Consider the following 20,320-nt stretch of genomic DNA (forward strand, 5'->3'; position numbering starts at 1 on the left):
TTCAACTATTTATTTAAATAATTAATAATTTACCCACAATTATATTATTTGTCCTAACAACTTATCAGTTGACCAGCAACTGAACATAATTTTTGAACAACTGCAGTGGGACAACTTCTGTAATCGTCGAAAAACTATAAACAGTTGTTAAACAACTTCTGTATCCAACAGACGCATTTAGTTATTTCTACAAATAACTTTGGTAGTTGCCCAAACAACTACGAAAGATGTTGGCTAAAACCATCTGTTTGGGTTCACTGAACCCAGCTGAAGAATAGATACAAATTGATTTTTATACTTATCAATAATGTTGTTTTGAGCTAATTTCAAATTGAAACAAAATAAATGCAATGCAAAAAAGTACAAACATATTTTTGATATTTTTTTTTCACAAAAAAATTCTTTATAGATCTTTTCAATAAAAGCACATATATTTTTGCAAATAAAGGAGGATGAAGAAGAAGAAGAAGAAATAGATTGAGAAATATACCTTCTACAGTGGTTGAAGAGGATCTGGTTGAAAACGATGAAGTTGAGAAAGACATCCCTTTTCTTTTGGTGTATTTTGGTAAAATTTAAGATATTTTAAGATAAAAATATAGAGGCAAAAGTGTAAAAATTAAAAGATTGGGACTGTTGAGAAAAGATCTTTTAACCTCATTAATACCAATTATTTATTTATCACTTCTGTCATGATCCAATTTCTCAGGCCTTGATGACACCTGCTGATATCCACCAGTAGGTAAGACTAACCCTCAACCCTTATCCCAAAACCTGAGGCAACAGGCCATCCAGCGGAGGATGGACCAATAAGGTTGAAAACAAATAGTAATGAGAAGAAAAGAGCAACCGAAATAGAACATAAGGGACTACCCCAAGACCTGACATCAGTTAGTAATCGAGCATCTAAATCAAAATACAAATACAAGGGTTTTACAGATACAAATATAAGTACAAACAGTCTTTAGAAGAAAGTAAAGACTGATCTTAATCTGACATAGATGAAAATCGGCAACTCCGGACGTCCGGAGCTCACAAATCTCCGAATCAACAGTTGCTTCGCACCAGTCAAAATCGACGGTGATAACCCATACTATGATCTGCAGGATGCAGAAGTGTAGTATAAGTACCAAACGAATGGTATTAAGTAGGCATAGGCCGATTGAGCTCCACAGATAAAACAAGTATAAATCACATGTAATCAGATAAATATAGCACAAGTAAACAATTAATATCTAACACAAGATAAGGCAAGAAATGAGAGTAAAGAGCTAGGATATATAAATAAAGGAGACAAAGTCAAAGAACGCATCTGCACATGCAAGCCACAACCTATTTACAATAAGGAGGCGCTAAATGAGTTAACTAATTAAGGACGGAAGCACTACCTTCCACTGGTAATTAAAAGCCACCTAAGGACTAAACCAACTGAAACTATTAGGAAATACCAACAACAACCCAGACTGAGACACCCTGCAAACCAACTACAATTACGACAAGAGATAAGTACAAGTATAATCAGACAATAATCGACTAAACGCCTATATCCATGGAAGGTACAAACAATGAAAATCATACCCCCAACCCCATAAACCTTGGGACCATACAAAATAAGTATACTGGTGATAGGCGATGCTAATAAATGCAAGTTTGTAGTAAAAATCAATAACATCATCGGTGGCTCTCAACGATCATCAACAAGTATATAGACCCACCCCAGACCTCAGCCTGCCTGGAGGGACCCATGAAGCTCCCTCATCCAGTTCAGCGATGCACCAACCATAGGGGCCCATAAGGATGCGGAAAGTCCATATACACTTCCTGGTCCCAAACCAGGTCTTACATAAACAATAGTATCCATGTAGTGGTACCGAAAAGTGAGTGGCCAAGCCGATGTAGAAAAGAGTGACACTGCACTAGATAATCAAGTATAGGCTAAAGGCATTCGGGATGCAGCTAAAGTATAGAAAGGGCGACGCCGCTTTGAATATCAATAAAAACTGAGCACATCCTTAATGCCTCTGAAACTGTTAGTATAAAAGGAGTACATCCTCAACGCCTCGTAGATCTCAAAACCAATATCCAAATATCTCAGGTGTTATGACTCTCTTTAAAACTAGTTTAAAATTAGTAAAAGTGTGAGAAAGCCTTCTCAAAAACAGTAGTGAAAATCTAATTAAACTACCATGATCATACCATAAAACTAGTGAATATGCTCAATCAATGCTGGTTAAGATGACATCATAAGTCTACCGTTAAACAAAAGAGAAACAATTGAGACAAGGCTCAGAATTAGGTAGGGGAAGAAATATCTCTAGGATTGATGCCCTACCCCAAAACATGTCATATCAGCTCCCAACGAGCACAGCTAAGACAAACATATGACAACAATGAGCCAAAGAGGTCTCCGGGACTAGCATTAAGGCACACCAACCGTAACATGCCCTACTGGAAGCTATGCCTAGCTATAAGGGCACTGGAACACAAGCTAAAGCATATAAGGATAAAACCTAGCCTAAGACCATCAATACCGGTCCTAAGAATTATAATCTCACCAATCCAATATGCAAGTAAAGCCACAAGCCTAAGATAAGGATTTCAAGAGGCTATGCTAGTCTAAGGCTCACTTGTAATCAAGAAAATGAAATAGATGGAGAAAATCCCTAAACTCGATAAATACAAACCTAAGTCACATGAAATACATACTAAATGATATCTACTAAAGCCCAGTCGAAGTGGGAGACCGTAGCCTACCTCGAAGCCTATCACACACGCTCCAAATCCTCCAATTTGAAGCTTTCTACCTCAAAATTGTCACCACGCTAACAAAATATCGATAATGATGTCAATATGAACATTTTGACATCAAATTCACATTTTTCGAAGATGGATCTAAAATCGGGTCTAGAATAGAATTATGGGACCTACATCGTTGATCTCAAATTTGACTCTATGAAGAGGTTCATTTGAGCTTAATGAACTTGTGTTCCAAATTACAACACAATTCGATACTCAAAACTAGGGGAAAACAACCCATGCAAATAAATGGAAATTAAAGCTAAGAAACTAATCGGGACAGAAGGTATTTTATGAAATTTTCCTCAAAAGGATAATACCCAACAGTTACAAAATACTCCACTACGTAGCCACGCTAATTCTGGACGTTTGAGACTTTGAATCACCTAAAATGGAGGTCTAGATCTAAATATATGGAACTTTGAAGTTTGGAGAAGAAGACCAAAAATGGGCTGATCTTATTTAAAGACCCACCCAGACTACTCACCGCGATCACGGAGCTCGAAGCTCTTGATTGTTATATCCTATTTTTATCGAGGTTAGATAAAGCACAACTTATAGACAATAAAAGAATTAATTATTGTATAGAGTCGCCACCTAATTTATTAAGAAAAATAAGGAAACTTATTTGATGCATGACATGTATGACTCACGTTTCAATCTGCGAAAAACCAATTTAGATTCTAGGTAAGGGTTTACATTATTCCGAAGGGAAGGTGTTGGGCATCCTTCAGAATCCACAAAATGTGGTACCCGTCCAGTCTTAATTTATCAAAAAGGGAGGAGATAAAATCATTATTTGCAAGTATACCACACATATATATAAAGAAATATATACTAAATTTGTATAAAAATATATGTATAAAAGAATATGTATCAAGTAATTAATGTATATTATCGTCAAATATGTGTATGAAAATATGAGAAAGACAATATAAATGTATATAAAAAGGTGGTTTTTATGCAATATTAAAAGAATTGCCCTTTATTAATATGAATAAAAGGAACTCTTTTACCATATAAAAAAAAATCTTTTTGTAATGTGTGAAAAGAAAAATATTTCTTTTATAGAAAAAAAAAGTATTTTCAAATAATATTTTTAACTTACAATATCGATGAGAGGATAAATTATTAAAAAAAGATTATTTAATATTGTCTAAAAATATGAATTACTGATTAAATAGTTAAATCAATTAAATTCTCTATGTAAGTATTTAGGCCTAAGTTTTGCCTAAACATCAATAATTTACACAATAATAAATTAAAAATAATATTCGAACTTCATTGAATTCGAATAGCTTCCCCGGGAAGCAACTCTGGGTTGGTTACCTGTAAAGACACTTAGTAGAAGTATTAGTAAGGTATAAATAATAATAATAATAATAATAATAATAATAATAATAATAATAATAATAATAACTACTAAAATAAAATCCATCTTATAAATATGAGAGGCCTTGAAAATCGACGATAATTTCTTCATCGGTCATATTAAACTGTAATATATTTAATAATATTAAAACAAACAAAATAACATTCTAAAGCCGTAAATAGTGGCAAAAACACAATATAACAACATCAACAAAAGAAAATAAAATAGTGTTAAAAATAAAATAGTGTTTACAGGTAGTTTTCACCAAAATATATACTTTTCATTATCAAAACATTTAGCCAAAAAAAAAAACATAAATACCCATTACATAAGGAACAAAGTAAAAGTAAAACATATTTTTATGAAATAACAATAATATATAAAAAGGGAATAAATAGTGGACAGAGTTGAGTTACGGTCTGGATCTTATCGGATTTGTCATCGCGATAACTAATTGTTGTTTACCGGAGATTAATCCATCTGAAGGTTATAGATTTAACACTATTAGACTTTATATTTTAACTTGAAAAATATAAAGTCTAATGTAAACTTAAACTAAAATTTTCGTCTTTTAAAATGGGAAGGCCTCAAAAACCGATGGAATTTTTTTTTTCATTGGCCATATTAAATTGTAATATATATATATATATTTCACCAAAATATGTACTTTTCATTATCAAAACATTTAGCCAAAAAAAAAACATAAATACCCATTACATAAGGAACAAAGTAAAAGTAAAACATATTTTTATGAAATAACAATAATATATAAAAAAGGAATAAATAGTGGACAGAGTTGAGTTACGGTCTGGATCTTATCGGATTTGTCATCGCGATAGACAATTGTTGTTTACCGGAGATTGAGACACCCCGAAGGTTGTTGATTTAACACTATTAGACTTTATATTTTAACTTGCAAAATATAAAGTCTAATGTAAACTTAAACTAAAATTTCCGTCTTTTAAAATGGGAAGGCCTCAAAAACCGATGGAATTTTTTTTTTCATTGGCCATATTAAATTGTAATATATATATATATTTCACCAAAATATGTACTTTTCATTATCAAAACATTTAGCCAAAAAAAAAACATAAATACCCATTACATAAGGAACAAAGTAAAAGTAAAACATATTTTTATGAAATAACAATAATATATAAAAAAGGAATAAATAGTGGACAGAGTTGAGTTACGGTCTGGATCTTATCGGATTTGTCATCGCGATAGACAATTGTTGTTTACCGGAGATTGAGACACCCCGAAGGTTGTTGATTTAACACTATTAGACTTTATATTTTAACTTGCAAAATATAAAGTCTAATGTAAACTTAAACTAAAATTTCCGTCTTTTAAAATGGGAAGGCCTCAAAAACCGATGAATTTTTTTTTTCATTGGCCATATTAAATTGTAATATATATATATATATTCTAACATGTTAGATCATATCTAAAAGATAAATTGATAATTTATATGTTAAAGAAATAGATAATACGCACTATGGCAATGTGTCAATAATGATATTCTTACTTTGAAATAAAAATCAACATAAAGTCAATTAGATGTGACAATTAATCAACCAATAACAAAAGAAATTGAAAGAAAGAAAGAAATGTAAAGGCATAATATGCCAAAAATCAAAAAGTTGTGAACACCAACAATAAGCAAAAATAGAATCGAATAATAATAAACTAAAATTTCCGTCTTTAAAATGGAGAAGACTCTAAAATCGACGGAGATTTTTTTTTTCATTGGCCAGTTTTAATTGATATCTTTCAAACGGAAAATCACATAAGATCCACAAGTAATAATATAAAGTAAATGCAATAAATTGAAAACAATAACTATATAATAACATAACATCAACACCATACTAATAATAAAATGTCAATGTAACTTGTTGTAGATTTGAGAAAAAGTGTAATATTAATTTAATTGAGTCAAGAACAGACAAGATATTAATAAAATAAAGTAGCAATTCATATATATATATATATATATATGGTTATCAAAAGCATAAAATAAAACAATGGAGAATAATAATGGCACAACCTTACACATTATCAAAAAGGCACAACACCACCAACCCAAATGGAGCAACAACACGACAAATGAAGCCATAAAAATAGAAGAGACTAAATTAACGAGCAAAAATGGTCCAGTGATAAAAAATATAATAATCAAACAAAATATTAATAAATTATTGGTTAAATTAATATTGACGATAAATATGACTATCTAAATTAAGAAAACTATTTTGAATAGAGTTTATAGGTTTACAATGTAACCCACATGATTTTACCAAAGTGTTTTCCATTTTTTAAAATGGGGAGGCCTCAAAAACGGATGGAGAGATTTTTTCATTGGCCATTTTAAATATAAAATTTATGATTTATACAAAATCATCTAAGAAGTTCACTACCAAAAAACAATCATAGACATAGTAGGCTACTGGAAAACTAACAACATAGACCAACAAACAACCAATAAAGTCAAGGCAACAAACAAATAAAAATTATCCTACAATAGTAATAAAATAACAAAATAATAACATTAAAGCAACAATAATAATGAATGATCAAAAGGGGATGCTTTGTAGATGTGGTTCACTGCAATTTTTTTAATTAAGAAAATTTAAATATAAAATTTTAAATAAATAATAACCCCATTAAAGCAACTCAAAAATAATCACACTTCAAAGAATATCAAATAATATAGCACTATATTTGCTGGAAAGAAATAGAAAAATAAAGATAATGACATTAATGGAGGAAGAAGACAAACAGATCTTTGGAGCTTTAGTTTTCTTTGGTGAGAATGGATAAGTCCCAACTCCGGATAGATCGGGTTATTGGTTTGTGCTCCTCGCCGGAGTTGTTGTTTGTGACTTGAGAGCTAGTGAGGACTGTACGTTTTTTATTTTTTTATTTTTTTTGTTCCGGTTCATTGGAGCTTGAAGCTCCTCGCCGGAGTTTGCATCGTGTGCGTGACGGACGACTGATTCTGTGGAACTCGGAGTGTGATGGAACTTGGATTTCTTTTAGGTGGTTGGCAAGCTTCAAGCTCACTGGTAGAGTAGTTGTTGTTTCTGGGTGTGATGAAGAGGAAAGGTGGAGAAGAAGAAGTGAAAATAGTATGGGGCGGGGAATGTGTTGGAGAAGAAATGTCCAATGGAGAAAAGATTTTATAGAAGGAAGATCAGTGTCACTGTGAAATGAGTGTTGGCTGAGAAAGTCTAATAGGATCATGTGAAAGATGTTGAAATGGGGAAAGGGAGGGGGGCCCACAAAGAAAAAATTAAGGAATATGATTGAATAATTGAGTTTTGTATTCGACAAATTGGAGTAATTAATTTTAAATATGATGAGCCAAATGTTGGGTGTCAGCAAATATACTAAATAAATATTAAAAATTAGAAGTTATGAAAAAATCAATATTATAAATTAATAATCAATGAAATAAATGAATAATATTATTTCTATAATAATAACAATTAAAAGAATTTGAATATTATACTAAATGTAAGCTTAAGCATACAATAAATAAATAAAAATTTAAGAATACACATTTAATTAAATAGCAATCCAAAATGGGTTATAGGTCGATCAAAATTGGGTGTCAAGAGTTTTTTCTCTTTGCTCAATAACGAAGGATGAATTATCAGGCAAAGACATTGATCGGGTAGTCTATTTTTGGCCCATTTGCGAGACGGTTGTGGTGTGACCGGGTGGAATGATATGGGATTGTGAAAAATGTTATGGCCGAGACTTTGGTTTCAAGTCGCCTACATATATCTGTCTTTACAAGAATCAGGTCGTGTGTAGTTCTAGATGTAAAGTTCAATAGATTTTGATTGAATCTCAAAATTTGCACCAGTGTTGAATAGTGATGAAACTATTTTCTTTTGTGATAATGGTAGAAAACAATTAGTACCAATGGAGGAAAAAAGTAATGTAAAGGGCCTTCGATTGGCGGAGAAATCATGTGACGGAAATGACCTCTGATTGGCAGGACAATAAAATGTAAAACCTAGAGTGTGGATACATGCATTAAAAAATGGGTGCATGTAAAAATGTATTGAAATACCCATATTAGAAGGTGGACACCTGTAAATGTACTGAAATACCCATATTAGAAGGTGGGTGCATGTAGAATATACTGAAATATCCATATTAGAAGGTGGACGCCTATAAAATGTAATGAAATACCTGTATTAGAAGGTGGGCGCCTATAAAATATAATGCAATACCCGTATTAGAAGGTTCCTCCTATAAAATATAATGAAATACCACATTAGAAGGTGGGTACCTATAAAATGTGCTGAAATACCCACATTAGAAGGTGAACACCTGTAAATTGTATTGAAATGCCCGCATTAGAAGGTGGGCGCCTATAAAATGTACTCAAATATCTGAATTAGAAGGTAGGTGCCTGTAAAATCTAATGCAATACTCGTATTAGAGGGTGGGCGCCTATAAAATGTAATGAAATGCCCGCATTAGAAAATGGGCACCTATGACATGTAATGAAATACCCGCATTAGAAGGTGGGCGTTTGTATTTGAATTTAAAATGCATGTAGCTATAGGCGAAAAACATGTTTTTTTTGTGTTTGTCTTTGTAAGATATGTTGAAAAGTAAACAAGACAGAATCACATCTTGACTTTAGATGGTACTAACAATTAGCATTGTGCATAAGAATTCCACCATCTTTTCTCAGCTAACCGAGATCAACATCAAAGTAATTTCTATAGTTACAAGTGATACCGTAAACATACCTAAGTGTCGACATGATTTTTTTGTCTTGTTTCAAAACAAAGTTTAAAACTATATCTGTCCCTCATGTTTCAAGTGCTCTCACCACAAAGAAAGTTATAATTTTCACATATTAGAATATTATAATTTTAGGACATTTTGAAAGTACGCTCATGCTCAGAAAGATATTTATGCATGCAATTGTGATACCATAGGCTTGGCCTTCATGTAAATCTCCACTAATGTGAAAACATTTGAAATAAAATCTTGTAGGGCTTGTTACTGGCTTGTAATGTAGGCTTAGGAAAGGGTAGGATAGTAATTTAGGATAAAAGTGACTTAATTCCTTCTTGAGCATTGTACTGAATTTGTGATTTCATTATTTTTATGCTTTTAGCACTTGATCCTCATTTTTGTCCTTTTCTTGCGCACTTTTGGACTTCTTTTGAAGCTTAACTTGTCTGAACTTTTCCCTTCTAAGCATTTTTTGAAGTTTCTCTTGTTTGTTTAGAGTATTCTTCTTCTTTTGTTCTAATTTTGCCTGCTTGAACTTGTAGGAAATTTTTAACTTTCTTTTCTTTTGAAGTCATTCTTTCATCCTAAACTTTGAAGGACTTTTTAAATTTTTGTCTTTGACAACTTTGGACCTTGAATCTTCTTTTGTAACTCACACATCTTCAGTGTGCTAAAAAAGGTTAGGCCAAGAGAAACATAGTGCATATAAGCTCTCATAAAGGGTATAGGCTAAAATGTGGTTGTCCAAAGAAAAAGCTTAGGCTCAAAGTGGGATATGCTAAGGATTAATGTCATTTGGTAGGCTTTGAAAGGCATAAACGGGTCAAAGAAGGCCTATAGTCATTTTTTAAATCAAACATTACTCATAATTTTATCTCAATAAACATTTAGGCCAAGTTCTAGATCAACATTGTAATGTAATGAATTAACCTAATGCTCACCACACAAATGCACATGAAAGAATGAGGTAGATTTCGTTCTTGAATTAGATGTATGCAAGAGAATTTTCTCAAGTGTCACTAAGGTGTAATTAAGAGGTACCAAAAGAATCTATGGTTTATCATGAGGTTGATCCTCTCCATCATACCAAATATTTCTTCCTCATGCACACTCCTAACTATATTGGTACCAATCAAGTTCAGACTTCAATTCATTTTATTTTATTTTGAAAAAAATGGGATCGAATCCAAATGAGGGTTGCCTACGTATCTTGTAAAAAATAAGAATCAGGTATGTGTAGTTCAGACAACTATAGTATAAGATCTAAGCATGCAAACAATTTTTTTTGGTAAAGAGTACCGAAACCAAGAAGGATTTTCTACGTATCTCATCAATATGAGAATTAGATTCGCTTAGTTCGTAAAAATAAAAACTAAATGTATGAACAAACTTTTTTTTCCTCTTTTCTAATGAGGAATACCGAACCCACAAAGGGCTGCCTATGTATCTCATGAAAATACGGTAGCAAATGTATGTATGGAAAAACAACCACCTCTAGAAGAAATGTAAGACATAAAATCAAGATATTTACTGAGTATAAAAATATCTACAAAAACTAATGCAAAAGCAATAGATAAACTCGGAGCGATGCCTCATATGCCAAGTGTTGGTGACGTCCTCGGTGAGAAAGTGTCTCCCTATTATTTGTGGGATGATTATTGTTGTGATCTCCCAATTATTTATGGGAATCACGCATTGTTGTAATAGTCTCCTGATAGTTTTTGGGGACGACATGTTGTGGGCCCTTGATTGTCACGCGAGGACATATTTTATTATATTATTTATGAGATACCTTTATGATTAATTATTGTGACCATCCCCACCTGTAGGTGAGGTTGATTCTCCTATAGAAAATATAAGAAATGAGTGAAAGTAGGGGAGCCATAAAGATAATGGGGAAAAAATATGAACGTTTGATCAAAAACTCCCCTAATTTATCTGCCTCACTGCCTAAAAAAGTTTGAGATCCAATATTATCTCATGTGAAGTTACGAGATCATTTAACCTGCAAGAATCAAATAAAAAAGTATTAGAGTCACTCACAGTTCATAAGACTAAGAAGGATTAAAGTTAGGCCATGTGGCCTAGTGATGCGTCCGATTTGGAATCGAATGTTAGTGTGATTCTCTCGTGAGTTTCAAAGATGATGTTGCTCCTCCTTCGCCACTGTCGAAAGGATTGAATGATTGAGGGAGTGGTGAACTCTTGATTTTGAAAGTGAAGGCCGACACTCCATATTTCATAACCTACGATGGTCGAAAAAAACTTATGTCCTATGTTTTGGGATCAAAATTGAGTGAAGGTTTGAATGCAAGGCCAATATTGAAACTGATGTCAGGGAAATTTGTATTTGATAGAATTATTGATTTGGGCTCTTAGCAAAACTTTGGAGAGAGTATTTGAACTATTTCAAAAAAAAATTGCCCCAAGTTTTTTAAATTAAGAAGAAATTATTTTGAAACAGTGAAAGAATGAACCCTTATGTAGGGTTGCCTATGTATCTTGCCAGGACAAGAATAAGATCAAAATGCAGTTCAAACATAAACATTCCTATGCGTGTTTTGTATGATTACTATGGATTAATGATTGTGTTTAAAAGAGGTGAAGCTATGAATTAGAGATTAGCTCTGAACCAATATATTTCTAGGAGGTAAAAGAATATACAGGGTAATGTATAGGGGTTTTTGGAATAGATTACTCAGTCTGGTAATTTTACAAAGTCAAATGTATTTTATGTAAACCACGAATTAATCGTCTAAAACCCAACCGGGAACATCCCTAGGCGATATCATCAGCCATACAGGACTTACCAACGAAATTACGAGGTTTTAACCCAATTAATCCATCACTAATCATGTCGGGAACACCCCTCTTAGGGCTTACCAACGCCATGATTTAAGCTTAGTTTACTATAAAATTGTTTTAACTTTAACCTGACTAAAACCATAACCCATTAAAAAAAAGCTCTTATTTTAGAGTCATTGCCATTTGGTATTCTAACAATCTATTTAAGTTATTATTTAACACTTAAATACTTAGCCCATCATTGGTCTAAGTTAAACAAAAATAAAATAAAAAGAAGAAAGAAGGAAGTACCTGGAGGACCACTAGTCTCCTGGAGTTATTACAGCAAACTTCAAACTTTATTTATGTTACAACTATTACACACTATATGGATACAGATGTAGAGAGAGGGTAGAGAGAATTTAGGAGTAGAGAGAGAAGGGGTAAACAAAACCAAAACCTATCCCCGAAATGAATGCAGAATGCATTCATTTATAATCGAAAAATTGCACAGTAAAATATGCAAAAGTCAAAAAGTACACAATTTCAAACAGTAAAAATCAACAGTAACCATCCTTTTTTCAACATTTCAACAGTGAAATAACTGTTGACACATTAAAATCTACTGTGTAGGCCATCAAATATGTCTGTCCGTCGCTTTCTGTAACTGTCTCTTGCAGTCCGATTAAATTTTCTTTTGATTTTTAAACTGCATAATCTCTTCTTCAGCCTTTCTGATTATTTCTGGAATTTTACTTGAGGCTGTGCTGTGTAAATTTCGAGCATCATTAAAAAAATTGTCTTCACCTGAATTTTTTGGCATAGAGTCATCATCATCTGTTCTAAATTATTTCTGGATATCTCGTTTAACTTGTTCCATGTAAGCAAGCAACAAGTTCTTCTTGAGACAAAAATCCTTTTTAATGCCAGATTCCAGAAAAAGAAAGTCATTTTGCCAAAGTGACTAAAACATTACAGATTAAAAAAAGAGGATTTTTGTCTCAAGAAGAACTTGTTGCTGTTTACATGGAACAAGTTAAACGAGATATCCAGAAACAATTTGGAATAGATGATGATGACTCTATGCCAAAAAATTCAGGTGAAAATAATTTTTTTAATGATGCTCAAAGTTTAGCACAACCTCAAGTGAAATTCCAGAAATAATCAGAAAGGATGAAGAAGAGATTATGCAGTTTAAAAATCAAAGGAAAATTCAATCGGACTGCAAGAGACAGTGACAGAAAGCGACGGGCAGACAGATTTGATGGCTTGCACAGTATATTTTACTGTGTCAACAGTTATTTCACTGTTAAAATGTTGAAAAAAGGATGGTACTATAGCTTTTTACTGTTTGAAACTGTGTACTTTTTGACTTTTGCACATTTTACTGTGCACTTTTTTGATTATAAATGAATACATTCTGCATTCATTTCGGGTACAGGTTTTGGTTTTGTTTACCCCTTCTCTCTCTACTCCTAAATTCTCTCTACCCTCTCTCTACATCTGTATCCATATAGTGTGTAATAGTTGTAACATAAATAAAGTTTGAAGTTTGCTGTAATAACTCCAGGAGACTGGTGGTCCTCCAGGTACTTCCTTCTTTCTTCTTTTTATTTTATTTTTGTTTAACTTAGACCAATGATGGGCTAAGTATTTAAGTGTTAAATAATAACTTACATAGATTGTTAGAATACCAAATGGCAATGACTCTAAAATAAGAGCTTTTCTTTAATGGGTTATGGTTTTAGTCAGATTAAAGTTAAAACAATTTTATAGTAAACTAAGCTTAAATCATGGCGTTGGTAAGCCCTAAGAAGGGTTTTCCCGACATGATTAGTGATGGATTAATTGGGTTAAAACCTCGTAATTCCATTGGTAAGTCATGTATGGCTGATGATATCGCCTAGGGATGTTCCCGGTTGGGTTTTAGATGATTAATTCGTGGTTTACATAAAATACATTTGACTTTGTAAAATTACCAGACTAAGTAATCTATTCCAAAAACCCCTAAGGTCCTGCTCAACACTGGGTTAAAATACCACCATAGCCAATCTCAGAAGCATCTGTTTCAACAGTTTTAGTCCAATTTGGATTAGCTAGAGTTAAACAAGGCAATTCTTTAACTTTCAGTTTAATCTTTTTAACAGAATTGGTATGTAAATCACTCCATGATTGTTCTAATCATTTCATCTCTATCAATCCATCTACTACAAAAATGTTCAACCATAGTAGTAAGAAGAGTATAAACAACATTGGCCCTTTCTTGGCCTTCAGAAGTAGAAACGCTGTGCCTTTTATGAATGCTATCTTTCTCCTGAAATTTTGGGATAATACTAAATTAATTGGTACATACAAAAATAAAGATTTTCAATTAAATTTTATTACTAAGACTATTAACCAGATTGTTGATAAATTGGTCTTAAAAAATCAACAAATAGCTTTTATCAGAGCCATTGAAGTATTCTAAGAATTTATAAAAAGTTATTATTTAACACTTATTGTTTAAATAGTGTTAATGGATTGGTTTAAAAAACCAAAAATTATTAAAAATATATTAAAAGAACAAATAAATTTACCTGTTAATCAAGATTTATTGAATACCTGGATGATTCCCAAAGTAGATGTGCAAACTATTTATAAATTCGGTACATTTGAAAGTATACACGTGAGACCTATGAACCTGGAGCTCTGATACCATCTTGTCACGACCCAAATCTGAGTGTGATGTATTTTAGTGATGGATCTATCAAACTTTCATGGTGTGATACTATTGGTATACAAAAACAAATACATCGATTATCAAGTGTGATTACTAACTACTTAAGGAGTTATCAGTTGTATCATCTTCTCATATGATGAGATTTGATATTGCATTCACATTTGAAAATCCAACTAGTTTGTTACTACGGACGCTTGAGGTAAGCATTGTTTATAAGAAAGATCTTAGTGGTGGATTTTGGTATGATTAATGCGTTTAGGTTGTGAAGTGTATCCCGAGAATTTTAAGTGAGGACTTGTAATTTAACCATAAACTCCAAGGGAGTGGACCGATATCAGAATGATAAGCTTATGGATAAAGAAAGTAGCAGTGAGTATACTTGTGTGAAGGCAATTAAGAATTTTAGTGAGAGTGCGCATAAAATTGGATTATTCCATTGGATTTCGTTGGTATAACTGGGTTTAAGGTGTCTTGTCGATTGAGAAGGTTGACTTCGAGATGAAGGAAATGGTTATTGAGCATAACGGTAATAAGAATTTGTGATGGATTATGATCAGGACACAACCATACTTTAAGGATTTTTGGTTAAATAGATTCGATATGATAATAATGACCTGCAGGTATCAAATTGCGGTTTTCTACTATTTGGTGAGTGGCGTGGTTATATGGAAAGTCGTAGAATGTGTTGAGACACTACTCAGATAGAATTGAAAGAATTTAGATTCATAAATGAAAATAATTAGTGAAATATAGTTTAGCCTTTGAAATAAGGCGAGAATAATTATATTTACTCTGGTTGTAAGGGCCGAATGTATCTTCAAAAAGAGTGGAGAATTAAATTTAATGACATGTGGTTCTGTTTATTTTGCTCTGTTTATGGTGGCGGTGTTATGTGTTATTCATATGGGTTAATAATTATTGGATAAGATATGAGAAATAACTCTATCGGCGTTTGACTCGAGTGTGGTAATAAGTTCTTTTGTGGTTTCGAGTTTGGTAACTGGTATAATTAAATTTTAACGAAGGATACAATAAAATTAATGGAGAGGCGATCAATGATAGCTAAGATGCGTGAATTTATAAAGATCTTCAATGTATGAGCTAATGTTGATAGATAATGGGATTGGATTACATGGATGGTAGTTGAAATTTGGTATGTAAAATGTTGCGTGGAGTTGACATTGGGTGCAATTCAATATCCGTACCTAGATAGGAAAGTACTGTCAGATTTGAAATTAGTGCTATCAACCTTGGGTATGCCCTATATCTATCATGGAATACTTAAATGGAAAGAGAGAGAGCCATAATTCGAATTATTTGGAGGCGACAATGTGTTGCTAAGAAGACTTTGATACTAGTGATAGTTTGGGAGTAAGGTAAATGGCTGGCGTGGCTATGATATTTTGTTAGTATTGAGAGTGTTGGCTTCAGTGGAGTACTATGAGGAGCATGTGGGGTTTGATAAATCAAGTATGCGTATGATTGTAATGAGGACTAAATTGGTTGATTATGGGTAACTACAAAAAAAAGATGGGGTCAAATGAATGGAAGTGTTTGATATGGGCACAATGAAAGGAGTATCTTATGTTATTCGACCGTGGTTTTGTGCATTCTTATGTGACCACATGTGTTTCTACTTCGTTTTATGCATGATTTAGAGTATGATTCCCTGCCTATGCCCACACGTGTTTATACTTTGGTGGATGGATCCCTAGTGGTGGATCGGGTGTACCGATCCTACGATGTCCTTTTGGTATGGTAGGATGTTTTTGCAAACTTGATTATTTTAGTTGTGGCCGATTTGGTGTTGTTTGGGATAGTTGAAGTATGTCAGTAGTTCTACATGCATAGCTTTTCTTATGAGAATTTATAGATGAGCCACCACAAATACTTACAGTTGTCCGAGAGTCTTAAGATTCATCTGTTCATCAACATCACACTTCGGCTATGTATAATTAAAAGTAGGGGCCAATGGGTCTAGTGTTACCGCTCTTAAGGGTTGTTTACAATCACAACTACTGATATACCATTTTCGATAGTGTTATTAGAAGTTTTGTATGCTTAGGTGTATCGCTCGCTATGAGGGCATTCAATCATTTCATTCTTTGGGTTAGATAAATCATATTCTCCAGTAATGAGTACCTAATGCCTAAAGATCAGATTTGTATAGCTTAAGCTTGTGGGATGCTTTGATAGTGAGAATGAAATCTAAACAAGATCTGTGATAGTCTGTGCATTATGAGTGTGGTGATTGATTCAGGTTCACTTCTGGTTGTAGCTGGTATTAGTCTAGAATTTTCTCGTGGTTATGTGATGAAAGATTGTCCTGATGGTTATGATGGGGTTTAGAGGGTTTCGATTAAGGTTTGGTTCATGGGTTAATCTGTGATGTCTAAATTACCCCTAATTTATAGATTTGCTAAAGTTTGATTCAAAAGTTCAGTTCTTAGAAGTTGATCTTGATGGAATAGTCTTAATGAGGAGCTCACTTGAAGGAATGAAAACCGACTTTTGAAGATTATAACTCAGGTTTTTTGTAACGTTGGTTATTTCTCCCTTCTCCTTTATTTTTCTCTTCCTCTTTTTTTTTCTTCCTCCGTTTTCTTTTTTCGTTTCTATTCGTTTTACTCGCTTTCTTGTTTATATCTGATGGCTTAATGCCATCAGATTTTTTGTATATATATATAATTTTCTTTTCTTTTCTTTTCTTTTCCTTTTCCAAACTAATTATGTATTAAAATTTATAAACCCTACTAACCTATTTTAATAAATATAAGAAAGTTGGTATAGGGTATTAAATAAATTAATACTTTAGCCTATCAATTAAATTAATTCTCTAAAATTATTCTTCAACTAATTAATCAAAGTTACCGAATAGTCCAAATAACCCATTACAATTTTACAGAAAGGGTCTCGTATGAAAGGAGGAGGACTCGTTCTCAAAATGACCTAACGGGTCATTACATCATGTCAAGAACTTGGATTTAAAACCTCAACCTATCTTATCTACAAAAGAAGAAGATTTTATTAATCGTCGTGCAAGACATGATTTTTCTGTGAATAGGATTAATACTAAATGGGCTGATAAACCTATTCAATGCATGTATTATTATAATAGGCCTACTTCTGTTGATGTTTTAAATGAAGAACGGGAATATGTTTTTAATAACAGTTATAATTCTCGAAAAATTTACGAATGGAATATTTATGGTTTTAATAATAAGCAGATTTTCACTACTGTATATAGAATGTTAATGTATAGTACTATTTCTAAGGTTAATAAAAATTCTGACAAAGAAATTGCATATATGATTATTGCTGGTTTTACTGGTCAGTTAAAAGGTTGGTGGGATAATTTTTTTAAATGAGGAACACCGAACCACGATTATGAACACCACAACAGTACAGACTATAGCTGGTCAATTAGCTTATCAAACCACTGATGTTTCTACTTCTGAAGGCCAAGAAAGGGCCAATGCTATTTATACTCTTGTTACTACTATGGTTGAACATTTTTGTGGTAAATGGACTGATGAAGCTGAAACGATTAGAACTACTTTACAAAATTTACGCCGTAGACAATTGTCTAATTTTAGATGGTATAAAGATGTTTTTCTGAGTAGAGTTATGGAATTACATGATTGCAGTCAGGAACATTGGAAATCTAAATTTATTGATGGATTACCTTCTATTTTTGCTGAATGTGATAGAAAGACTCTTCGTGGTACTGAAACAAAGATTCCTTATGAAAAACTTACTTATGGTAAGATTATAAGTGTTTGTACCCAAGAAGGTTTGAATGTTTGTATTGATATTAAGATGAATTATCATATTAAGAAAAATAGATTGAATGAAAAGCAACAATTGAGTGAATTTTGTGACCAATTTGCTATTGATATGCCTATTACTGCTAGGAAAAAGAATGTTTATCCTTCTAAAGAAAGATTTTACAAAAAGTCTCGCAAAGTTAAGCGTCGTGATTTATCTAAATCTGATTTGAAATATTTTCCTAAATAATATAGGAAAATGTATAAACGAAAAGTTGGGAAAAAAGATTATAAGAAGAATGTTAAATGCCATAAATGTGGTAGATTTGGCCATTATGCTAATGAGTGTAAAACTCAAGAAAAGATTAAACAATTAGATTTAGATGACAAATTAAAAGATTCTTTGTGCAAAATCCTTTGAAATTCAGAGCATGAATATTCTTCTTCTGGTCATACTGGAACTGATTCTGATTCTAATTCATCTACTTCCATTGATAATCATGTGCATGCTTTACAAAATAAAGATTTATATTCAGAATCTGATAGATCTTTTTCTGATGATGAATGTGTACCCTGTCAAAAGGGTTTAACTTGTGAAAAAGATGATAATTTGTATAATTTGCTATGCAATTTCCAAGATTTGAATGTTTCTGTGATTGATGATGATAAAATATTTGATATTTTAAAAACTGTTAAGGATAAAGATTTACGAAATAAGATTTTTGATACTATTTTTTATGAAGGTTCTAGTAGTAGCAAAATAGATGAAAAGCCTATAGATATTATTAAACAACCTGCCTATTATTCTATGACTGATTTAAAACAAATTTTAAACCAAAGGAATTTTAGTGCAAAAGAGATTACTATTTTTGATTTGCAACAAGAAATAAAGATTTTAAAGGAAGAAATTATTTCCCTGAAGAATCAGAACAAACAGTTTGATAAAAGAATTTCTAGTTTGGAAGATAACAGGTCTTTTGATTTACTTTTACAGGCTAATAAACCTAAAATTATATTACCAAATTTAGAAAAACCTGATGAAATTTTTTTGACTAATATTAAATTTGATGATAGCAATGAATTTCTACAAAAACTTAGTATTATTACTTCTCAAAAGTTTTATACTAATATTACTCTTCAGATAGATTATAATTTCAGAAGAGAATTTGTTGCATTATTTGATAGAGGTACTGATGTTTATTGTGTACAAGAAGGTATTATTCCTTCTCGATATTTTCATAAAACTACTCATTGTTTGAGATTTGCTAATGGTAGTAAGATGAAACTGCGTTACAAATTACCTGAAGCATTTCTATGTAACAATGGTGTATGTTTGCCTCAAAGTTTTATGATTGTTGAAGATATTTCCTGTCCTATTATTTTAGGTGTGCCTTTTATTAATGCTATCTTTCCCCTGAAATTTTGGGATAATACTAAATTAATTGGTACATACAAAAATAAAGATTTTCAATTAAATTTTATTACTAAACCATTTACTAAGACTATTAACCAGATTGTTGATAAATTGGTCTTAAAAAATCAATAAATAGATTTTATCAAAAATGAGATTTCTTTGATGGAAATAGATGTTATTTTGAAAAATCCTAAATTACTGGAAAAAATAGAATTTTTAAAGAATCAATTTGTTTAATATTTGTGATGATCATCCTAGTGCATTTTGGGATAGGAAAAAACATGTTGTTACTTTACTTTATGAAGATTCTTTTAATGAATTGCATATTCCTACAAAGGCTAGAATTTGTCAAATGAATTCTGATTATTTAGAACTATGCAAATCTGAGATTGATAATTTGCTAAACAAAAAATTGATTAGACATTCTAGTTCTGCATGGTCTTGTACTGCTTTTTATGTTAACAAGCATACTGAACAGGAAAGAGGTGTTCCCAAATTAGTCATTAATTACAAACCTCTTAACAAAGTTTTAAAATGGATTAGGTATTCTATTCCTAATAAAAAAGATTTGCTATATAGATTGCATGATGCTATTATTTTTTCCAAGTTTGATTTAAAGTCTGGATATTGGAAAATTCAGATTTCTGAGCCTGATAAATATAAGACTGCTTTTAATATTCCCATGGGACAATTTAAATGGA

General features: G+C 32.0%; 1 long non-coding RNA gene across 1 annotated transcript; it reads right to left on the bottom strand.

The window, feature by feature from the left end:
* Positions 1 to 887: 887 nt before the first annotated feature.
* LOC129880448 (uncharacterized) lies at positions 888 to 7,378 on the bottom strand. The gene is made up of 2 exons (XR_008765393.1): positions 6,951 to 7,378; positions 888 to 1,100 (listed from the first exon to the last, which is right to left on the bottom strand). It is a non-coding gene; the product is annotated as an uncharacterized LOC129880448 (long non-coding RNA).
* Positions 7,379 to 20,320: the final 12,942 nt, after the last annotated feature.

Source organism: Solanum dulcamara, chromosome 2 (assembly GCF_947179165.1).
Source record: "Solanum dulcamara chromosome 2, daSolDulc1.2, whole genome shotgun sequence".
In the NCBI taxonomy this organism is placed as follows: Eukaryota; Viridiplantae; Streptophyta; class Magnoliopsida; order Solanales; family Solanaceae; genus Solanum; species Solanum dulcamara.